This window comes from Eretmochelys imbricata, chromosome 15 (genome assembly GCF_965152235.1).
Source record: "Eretmochelys imbricata isolate rEreImb1 chromosome 15, rEreImb1.hap1, whole genome shotgun sequence".
NCBI lineage: Eukaryota > Metazoa > Chordata > Testudines > Cheloniidae > Eretmochelys > Eretmochelys imbricata.
Genome location: NC_135586.1, coordinates 15,602,254 through 15,613,493, shown reverse-complemented (window position 1 = coordinate 15,613,493; position 11,240 = coordinate 15,602,254).

The window sequence follows — 11,240 nt, the reverse complement described above, 5'->3', positions numbered from 1 at the left end:
ATTGGACCAATTTTAACAGATTGAAACTACTATCTAATCCGATCTCCACTTATAGAAAATATTACTGTCCTACAAAGAGATCATTTATGGTAAGCTGTATGTATATTTGCTTTGAGTTTGGCTAAAGCCATAATCCTAATAGTTTAGAGCTCTGGGTGAAGAATTAGTTTTGTGTGTGTGATAGGTTTCAATTAACATAAAGAAGCTCTAGGTCTGAGATGAATATTTTTAACTACAGATTGGTACCTTCAAACAGGACATGGCTGTTTTTAGGTGCATGTAACAGGAACATGTAATTGCTGTTTATTTCTCATTCACATGAAATACATACATATATTTCCCAAGCATGATAAAGGTCTAAAAGTGCTTGAAATATTTCAACTCTTCTGGATCTTTAGCACATGCTACTTCCCTGTGGTTAAAAGCACAATGTATTTGAGGAACTGACCAAAGGAATTCTGTACATAAGAAAATTATTACTCAGGGCTTGTTAATACATTTGCTTCTATTCTACACTTGAACCAACATCAGATTGTTTAAGTAGTCTGGCATCGTTCATTGTAAATGGTGAGGAATAGTAGATTATAATGAAATTTAGATGCTCTCCTCTGTTAACCTGAGGAGTCTGAAGACTGGCTATTGACTAAAAATTGGTATTTGAAATATAATTGCACCAGTGGTCTAATGTTGACTTTAACAATTAGCATCCAGCTTCAGACTAAGTAATTAAACAAAACATCGATAGCAATTTGTTTAGATTTCTAAGAAGAATAAACCACACAAGTATTAAAGGTGATGGGAAATTAATTCTGAAACAAACTTTTGAGTAAATGTTGCTTGTAATAAAATATCATTGATACAAATGAGCAATACTGGGGTTATAGTTAAGCTAGAAAGTATTTATTGAGGCTGCAGGTTAAAAACAAAGACATATTGGTTAACAAATAAAACCAAATGAAACCAATTTTCAGTTCATTCCTAGAACTTAATTTTGTGCTGCTGCTAAGTAAATTTGTGTTAAGTAATTTTAAGTAACATTGTGAACACATCTTTCCACTGTTTGCAATTTTTTTTTTTTTAAATTACAACCCATGAAATGGTAGAAATAAAAGCATATAGTGCAACACACTCACCCATTTTATCCCAACGAATTATTAATCTGGGGGTACCCAAGTCTTGTGTATTAAACCATTTGTTTAATAATCAGTTCAAACCTTAAGTTTATATAGTGTGTTTTGTTAGATCAGCTATTTTTATGCATGTAAAATTGATTTGCATCAAGTGATTTTAAAAAAAATCAGCGTTATAGATAAAGGGGAAAGAGGTTTAATTTTTAGTACAGTAACAAAAATCTGTTAGTATTAGACACAGACATTATATAGCAAAGGTATACACACAATAAACATAAAGATAGTCTATGTGTTTGGCACATAAGTTATTTTATAGATAAAATAAGAAAGGGGAAACTTTTACACTTACTTATTTTGATATTAAATTCTTAACTCAGAAGTGAGGTGTGTCCCTTAGGTACATACCAAACAATACCCTGCTGATATTTCCCCTTTGGTCAGGGCTAACAGAATTATATTATTTTGCAACTGTGGTATGTGAATAAAGAGGTATTTTTTTCCAGTGAGTTTTCTTGAATGTCCAACAGATCAGAGTATAAAAAAGTCTGTGAGATAAGCGTATTAAAACTTACAAACAATTGAGTTTAGGAAATTGTTTGTTAAGATCACAGGATTCCATGGTTGAACTAGCATTTCTTTTCCATACTGTCTGGGCTGTAGGTCCTAACAATTATTTTTTAAAAACTGCAAGAGGAAAAATGTTCATGGGGAAGGAGGGAGTAATTAAATCCCACATTTTGTTGTGAAGTTTTGTGGATTGTGTTTATTTAATGAAATAACCTGAATGTTTCCCATTGATACTAAAACAAAGAATGAGATCCTGAAACACTTTGAAGTGTGTATTTTGTTGCTGTTGTACACTCTTAATAAGTGTTTGAATCTTTTAGAACACAATTGTGTTCTCTCCCTGGCCATCTGAAAGTTCATTTTAACTGTTTGGCATGGCAAGATGACCCTTTTCAGAAACAGTTTAAAGTTCAAATTCACACCAGTATGAAAAAATATCTCCTTGTCATTTTAAGTAGGGGGCTTATTTGTAAATCTTGTTTGTGAAACAATTATAAATCTATAATAGCAAAAGAATAAAATTACTTAAAATATACTTCCTTAGAAAAGTTCTTTGTGTTTAAAATGTTGTTTATTTAAAAAAAAAATGCGGACTCTCTAAACACAAAATCTTGGAAATCTTTCCATTATGTAGCCTTGGCAACTTAAAAATAACTTCTGTATTAATATTAATCAATCAATCAGAAGTGTTAGGATTATTCTGTTTTAAATAAAAAACTTTAAGTAAGCATTTTGGAACACATTAAAGTAACAATGTAAAATTAAATATTACACCAACCAAAATTAGAGAATCTATGTTTTTCTTTTAATTTAAATAGTGAATGTTAGCTATAAAAGAAATTCATTTAAAAATGATTATATAAAGTAACTTCTTTATTTTCAGTACCTAGTTAAATTATCCCATTCAGAATAGAGTACTCTTGAAAAATAATAAACCTAATCTCGATATACAGTTAAACTGTTAAACTAATTCCAAACGAATGTAACTCACTGACAACACAGAATTTAGACAAGAAGTACAATTACACCAGTAAATATCAAACTATTTTATTGTTCAAGCCAATGTGAAATTTGAGAAATCTACTAGATTTCTCCACCAGTTATTGCAGTAACCTGGGGATGTTTTTAGATACATTGACATGAAGTGTTGCTGATTAAACAGTTTCTGAACTTCTTTGATTTTTTTAAATTTCAGATTGAGATGAAGCTTCAACATATGGCTGTAAACTATTTGTTCCTCAAAGTTACCACTGAGAAATGCTTGCATTCTAATGAGAGAATGTAGCTAATTTACTTTTTTGCCCCCATGCCAAACTTCTGCAATATTTCTGTGAGCTAACCTTTATCCCCCTTCTGGACTTGTATTGGTCTCTGCTAGAGAGCAAGTCAGCTGTAATTACTTACAGGTGAGTTATTCCATACTCATGAAATAGCTCTATGAAAATGATGTTATTGAATTGAAATGTAGATGGCAGAAACACATTGATTTATTTTGCATGGTTTTAAATGCTTAATCACTTCTACTTCCCTCAAGAGTAAAGAAATCAGGATCTAGGAGAGAAAAGAGTTAACATGAAGTCCCCTGGTAAACTGGATGAATACAATTTGAGCCCTTTTTTAAAATAAATAGATTTAGAAGAAGAATTTAAAAACAACAACTCCTGTTAAGAGTTTCATGGTAAAAGTCTTTGCAAACAGTTGGCTATTTGACACAAACCTACACAGCAGCTCCGCTAGCTTACCTTTGAAGCTAGCTGAGAAATGAATTTGTTTACTTTGTTGTGCTTTTTTGAAAGTGTGGGTAACTCCACCCAGCATTCTGCAACTCCCCCCCTCAGCAATTTCCTTTTAACCTTTTAAGCACGGCCTCATGATTCCAGAGCTTCTCTGACAAGAGATGCCCAAACCAGGTACATTTTTATTGACCACAACCAAAATCAAACACATACAACCATTGGCTTCCAACCTGATCCCATTGACAGTATGACCCCAGCAGCTGTAAAGATAGGTGTTGTTGCAAACCCTGTCCAAAGTTGCACTAACCATGCGTTTGGTAAACACCAACACACAGCAGCCCAGAGATTGTGTGTGTTTGTTTGTTTGTGGAGGGCGGGGGGAGTACAGATTTTGCTTGGTTTTTATAACAGCCGTACAGAGCTCTGGCCATTGATTTTCGGGCACATGAAAGGGCTTTTTTACAGGCCTTCCCTGTGGAAGGGAGAAGCTGTAAAAGGTGATGCCACCCACTCCGAAGGAATGCTATGCATGCAATTAGGAGCAAACTCCCAGCTAGGGGGTTAGAATTCAAAGCAAGGCAAAGGCTCCCCACCTCCCACAAACAACAAATCCATTAAACCTACCAAAGCCATCAATACTGATCAATGCATCCAGGGGCCGTTAACCATTTCAGTGCTCAGGGCCTTTCCCCTTTCAAGGGACAGTCACCTCCCCTCCAACACACAAATGGCTGAATTTCTTGGAATAAATAGATATTTGTTTACGATTTTTACACATCCACACACACACACACACACAAACACACTCCGGATGTCCACTCGGTGCATTGCAGCCAGTCTCATGAAATGCCATTAAGTGAAACTAACTTCCCAAGGGCTAGCTGGGCTGGCCAGCAGTGAAAAGCCAGCCTTCAAACCCTCGGGCTCACGTTGACGGTTGGTCGAAGTGCAGCCTGCTCCCCGGTTTTTGCACCGCCATAGGAAGACAACCTAAAGCTGGGTTTTAAACGAGGATAATCAGAAAGAGCCAACAAATCTGTAGCAGTGAAGTGGTTAATCAATACCAGGGCTGCAGGCAGAAGGAGGGGCAGGGTGGGAGGAGGGTAAAAAAAAATGCAGAAAGGAAGGAAATGGAGGGAGTGAGAATTAGACTCACTATAAAACCTCCTCATTCTGATTTACTAAAAAAAAAAAAAAAAAAAAAGGGGGGGGGGGTGAGCCAGCCAGCCAGCCAGCAAGCAAGCAAGCACGCACAGTAACCTCTTTTCCTGTGGAGAGGATGTTTAATAGTGATTGTACTATGTATGTTTTTAACTATTCGTTCCATGGAAGGGGGAAAGTCACTTGAATGTAAAATATATGGAATTAGGCTGATTTTTGTATTAGCTTTGCCTCTGCTCATTTTCCTACATTCTTCATTCCTCCCTCCCCTCCCTTCCCTCATTCATAACTTGCATTTAATAACTGTTTCTCTCATTCATCACTGCCCCCTCCTTTCCCTAAACACTGTCAAACCCGAACACAAGAGCCTGCTTTATAGAGGTTTGATCAGAAGAGATTTGGATCTTTAGGGGAATTGCATTTGGTTACCTGCAATAGATTTTTAACCAAGTGATTGGATACATTTATGGACACCTGAATGGGATTTTTGGCCATCTTTTAGATTTGAGATGGTCTGTAGTTAACAATGTTTTTATTTTATTTTATTATATTTTGAGGAAAGAGACCAAGAGATTTCCTTGGTTTTTCTATTTTTATTCCACAGCTGGGAGAATATTATTAAGAAAATTTTCCTTTTTTACCATATTATAATAATTTCTCCACCTAAATAAACATATATGTGTGGGGGTGAGCTGGGGCATATTTAAAACTTTTAAAAATCGTTTCTGACAGCTTTTAAATTGCTGTAACATTTCAGTCATTTTTTTTTTTTGGGTCATGAATAGTTCTTTTGTTTTGTACTGTTTGAAAACTCCCTTTAACCAGTTGCATTTTTAACAAAATATGTATTAGAACTGAAAAAAAATCAAAATAAAGGCATCTTGTATTGCAATGATGCAGACACAGTGTGATTTTAAATTATTTTATCCCATCACAGCTGACCATTCAAACAACACATTTTGTAAACTTCTTAGTTAAAAACATAGGGGTATAGAAGAGTTGTACATTTTAATGGTAGACTGACAGTGAGGATAATTCAAATTGATATTTAAATAAGGGGTTGACTTGAAGAAGGATCACATTAGTGTAGAAAAACCTGTGTCAATGTGTTAAAAGTGAGGAATGTGAAGGGTTTAGAGAATACCAGTAATGCTTTGGTTTCACTCTCCAAAGCCCATGTGAAATAGTGACAATTTTTTTTTTTTTAAGCTGAGGCAAACCAAACCTCAAATCTGTTTGAGCTTAAACATTAGTACTCAATGCTGCCCTGTGAACATTTTATGAATGTATTTGTTCCTGTCCCCCACTAAGTTTTATCAATTCCTTTTGAATCTAATTTTACATTTTCATTCACAGGAGTGTTTGCAGCTCATGAGCTGGGAATAAAGGCAAAACACAAAATCAGATCTAAATCTTCCTAATTTATATTAATCTTCCACCAGGAGGGATTGTAAAGTTAATTCATAACAGTCTCTGTAAATACTTTGGAAACTTTGTTAAATCATTGCTGCCTCCAAGTTTTCTCTTTGTCTCTGTGTCTGTCTCTCTCTCACACACTCACACACTGACAAAACACATGTATGTTCTAGGTCTAATTAGGAAGAGTTTATATGATTTTGTATATGTGTTTTCACACTCATGCTAGCTCTGAAGTGTGTGACTGCGCAGGTTGTGTGGGGCTATTTTAACACTGCAGATGGGAGAATATTAGTAAGAAAATGGTAAATAATGGTGTTAAGAAGTAGATTAAAATTTAAAAAAGCTCTTTGTTGCAGCAGGGGTCTCATTAGGAAATAGTCATGCCTGTCTGCCACAGATTTAAAACCTTTCACCACACCAGGCCTTGAACTGAGGCAGATATAGTTTAAGCAAACGCACCAGAGACTCCACCCCCGGTGATATCAGATAGAGTTACACTGAAAAAAAAAAAAACACCCCAAGATCTGAGGGCAAAAATCAACATTGCTCCCCTCCCCTCCACGTTAAAAAACATATATTTTTAATTTTTCCCCCAGTTTTAAACTTTTCAAAGCCTCCTTGTTAAAACAAAAACAACAACAACAAAAAATACCTTCCCTGAGTCAGACTCCCTGTCCAAAGAGGAGGCACAAAACATTAGAGTGTAAAAAACACCCCAAAACCAAAACAAAAGCCCCTCAACCCAGGCCTTTTAGCAGATCAGGGAAGAGCACAGTTGTAATAGCTTTGGCAGGCAATTAAATACCAAGGACTGGAAGTGAAAGGGGTTGTGGAAACTTTTATGAACTTTATTTACAATTTGGTCAAAATTAAATTGATAAACACATTATAGATTTTCTGTAAAGTTACACATTTTTAACGTAAACTTGCAAGGCAGTTACCTTTCTTCATGATCTGTCATTTCCTGTATAGCCATATTAATATATTAGTTAAACGTATGGCAGTGGATTTACATGTGTATGTGTCTCTGTGTACACACACACACACACACACAATACATATGAAAGACACTATACTATGTATATGAAGTACACTATATATATAGTAAATCGATACAAAGCATTTTGTTTAAAAGCTTGGGAAATCACCACGCTAAAAGGAAAAAAAAAAAACACACACACACCAAGTATTCTTGGCATTCAAGACAAAGCTTGCAAGGCAATACAAGTTGAAAGGTTTGTGGGTGACTGAATGTGGGGCAGAAAGCGTCTATGTTTAATAGATTTGAGGCGGGGGTTGGGGAGGAATGTAATAATGGAGATACAGGTCACAAAAAGATCTAGAAAAATAATCTTGTTCTTACCTGCTTATTATGATTTTTATTTCACTCTGGTTTGTACAATTGAAAACATTTATCAGTGTAGTCTAGGGAGAACTTCTAGGGAGTTCCAAGTTTAAGCTGTGTTCAGAAAGCAATTATCTGGACGGTATATAGGGGCTCACCTTTCCTCCAGGAAGCACATCTTTCTTTTGCTGCAAGATATGTACTTTTTCCCAGCAGTAAAGTGCCAACCCCACAAAAAAAGAGATATAATTAGTGCTGGTACCTAGTGCAAACTCTGATCTCTAAGAGAAACCACTGCAGCTTTTCAAATGTCTACCATTTTGAAGACAGAAAAACATTTTCTAACAGACAGAAGAATGCCTCTTGAATCCCCCCTGGCCCTTTTGAATTCACGCCCTGCCTTACATCAAACGGTTTTTTGCTGATTAACTGCACAATCAGGTCCCTGCAGATCAGGGGGAGAATGGAGAAGAGAAAAGCAACCTCTTTTCCAGAGAACAATACCATTATTTCAGCTCCATTGGACAGGAATGTGTGATTTCACAGCCCACTGCCCCTCTCTCACATCTCCAAAACCACTGCCAGGGATCCACTGCTCCAAAGTCCCCACCAGTGGTGCTGGAGCTAGGGGTGCTCCCGCACCCCCTGGCTTGACGTAGTAGTAACAAACACCAAATGCATCGTTTCCATGGTTTCCATCATCAGCACCCCTACTAGAAAAAATTGTGCCAGCATGCCTGGTCCCCACCCAGTTTCATCAAAATCCAGCATTTATAACAGTGTCAATACTTGTGGGTATAGCTTTTTTTCATAGTTTTTAATTTTTTAAATCAGCTCAAGAAAACATACAATTAAAGTTTAGTTTTGAAAAGCCTAGTTAGTATTCACAGTTTTGGATAGATTTCTAGTTCACACACACAAGATAGATTTTGGGTGGAGTTTGGGGTTAGGGCAGTTAGCAAATGAAAAAAAAAAGATTTTTGAATAAAACTATTCAGTATTCTAGGGAGAACTCTAATTTTTGCAAACACAATGAACCCCTCATTCATTTAATAAAGTCTCAACAAATAAGAATAAACTTTTAAAGACCACTTTTTTTAAAAAAAGATGCATTGGTTCCTCAAGATTTATCTAAAGATTCTTTTGCAGTTAAATTGTCTCCTTCCAGCCTGAAACAAAATATTTTAATTGCACAAACATATAGTGAAATGAATTGTTGAATTACTGTTTGCACAAGGTCACTATTTATTTTAAAAAGACTAAAATAATTGAACAAACATGGTTTTTGTTAGTTAATAATATTCCAGTAACCTTTTAAAATTACCAAGACATTTCTGTGTTAGAGTTACTGTGTCAGAAACATCTCACCCTCTTTGTTAATACATTTTAAAATGATTCATGTGTTTCATGATTTGCAAGAAAAATATTAGAAGACTTCCCTTCTCCTTCTCAAACTTTGGTATAAATTGTTCTCAGATATGTTGCATCATATGTAGTTTACAAAAGCAAAACTTCTTGTTGTCATGAAAGTGTACTGAAGTGACCTGGTGTGTGTAATAGTCACTAACAATTAAATCCCTTGTTTTGTTCAGTCCCATATTAATTGTATATCCAATACAGTGAGAGTGTGAAAAAACATGGCAATCGACTTGATAACTTACTAGTTTGATACAGGGAGAGAGAGAGAGAAAGGGTCTTAGGGGAGGCATATACAAAGTTTCTCCCCCAACCCCAGAAATAAGTAAAATGCTAAAAATAAAAGTGATAATACAATAAATACTAATAAAATAATAATCGTTTAGCGATTTGTTTGATCAAAATACAGGTTAGTTTTCTGCTACTAGGAAAGAGGTCAAGATTTAAAAACAAAAAATGTGGAAACTAGTTACAATGTCTTGGGCAAAGCAGAAAACACTGACCACACCTCTCAGAGAGGAGCCAAGTGGGGATCAGTTTGTCTCCCCAAGACCATCACTACCAAACAAAAGAGAGAGAGAGAAAATAATATTTGTTCAGGTTTCCCCTCTGTTCACCTTTGATTTATCTGTTTACAACCAGGACCCCCTCAGTTGAAAAAAAAAATCAATGAAAATGTAGTTCGAGAAAAGGCGGGCAAAGTACCGAAAAAAATTTGTGAATGGAAGAATGTGTTTGTGCATTCATTGTTAAAATAAAGAGTATGCCGTGACGTGAGCTCCCGGATGCCAATGGGAAAGGGGATAATATTTTTAAATATCCTCCCCGGGAGCCAATGGGAGAGGCGGTGGCAAAGACTAGCGCAGGGATGCGCCAATGGGGAGGGAGGTATGCTAATGAGGAATTGGTCAGGCAGGAGCTGAATGTCAACTAGTCAAAGATGGAGGCTGGAGCTGGAAGGCCATGAGGTTTGTACTGGAGGATTTTCCCAGATTTTTATTGATTAGAAACTGAAGCTGAAATACAGCCAGCTCTGCCCAGGACCATGGAGCCAAGCCCCCAGGAGATGGGGGGGGGAGAGCTGGACAGTTCTTGCTGCCTCTTTTGCTCTTCTTTTGACAACTTTTTTTCTTCTTGGTGAGAGGATCTGTCCCTCCCTTGGCCAGGTACCATTCATAGAATTTGGGGTTCTCTCTCCCTCTCCCCCTCTCTCTGGCTGTGAGTGAGTAGCATCCGGGTGATTGGGCGGAAATGGCGGGAGCTCAGGGCTAAAAGGGGGAGGTGCGGGGGGGGGGTGCAAAGGGATTTAAATCAGGTTAAATTGGGGGCGATCGGAATATCGTTCCTAGGGCCAGGAACATGTTCCTTCAGCTCCTGCCATGGGAGCGGGAGAGAAAAGTGGGCCATGCATTAGGGAGCAGCCGGGCAGGCCTGGGGTTCCCACTCCCAGCTGCTGAACGCGAGGGATTCGGTTCTTCCCTAGGCGGGATGGTTGTAAAGAGAATCCGGGCCGGAGAGCGAGGGCAGGAGCAGAGGAAGGAGGTGTGGGGGGTTTAAGAAAAGTCCTGCTTTTCCCTTCTTCTTTCTCCTCCCCTCCCATGCTCACTTCTTTCCTTCGAGATCTGGAATCGGGCCTCTGGGCCCCACCAGTTTTCTGACTTAATCCCTTCTCCGGTCTGGGACTGGCTTCGCATCCTGAGCGTGGTAACGCTCGGAGCAGGAGCATTTTCACACCCTCTGGCCATTGGAAATGGGCAGGACACTTGTGTGTGTGTGTGTGTGTGTGTGTGTGTACGTGCGCGCGCAATGCTTGGAGTAGATGTTCTCGGTGAGGTCCTGCTTTGTGTGTGTAGATTTCAGAAGTTTAAGTTCGTTCTCGTTGTTGATGGTGGTTTATTTGGAGGGGGGGGGGTTACGGTGGAGTAGAGACAAAGGATTAAAGTTTATGAAGCTGTTTAAAACACTTAGTAGCAGCCCACAGAGAGGCCAAGGCAATAGAAATAAAACTTCCGATTGGAAGGAGAAGAACATAAACTGGATTCCTTTTATCAACTAAAACTTAGGGGGAGGAGAGGCGGGGACTAGCGATCTATTTAATGTAAGGGTTGGGTACGTCTTGTGAGAAACGCTTTCGGGAAGGCTTGTCTGAAAAATAACTAGAGAGTGGTGAGCTAATCCGCCCCCCCCCCCAACATTTCACCTCTGCAAACACTTCTGAGAAATTGAGTGTGGTCCCACGAATCAAATCCTTTTTGCCAGGGTAGACTCCGTTCCCTCGCCTCCCCCTCTCTGCACACAGACACAGTTAATCGCTGAGTATTGTGTTTCAGGGGAGGTTTTCTCTGTGTGGTGCTAGCTTGTATTGTGCTGTAAAGCTTTGGGCTAGCCTGGAGAAAAGTGAAACGATTCCGATTTTTAACTTTGAAAACAAAATATTTTTGCTGAAGCATCATCTGTTGAAAATTC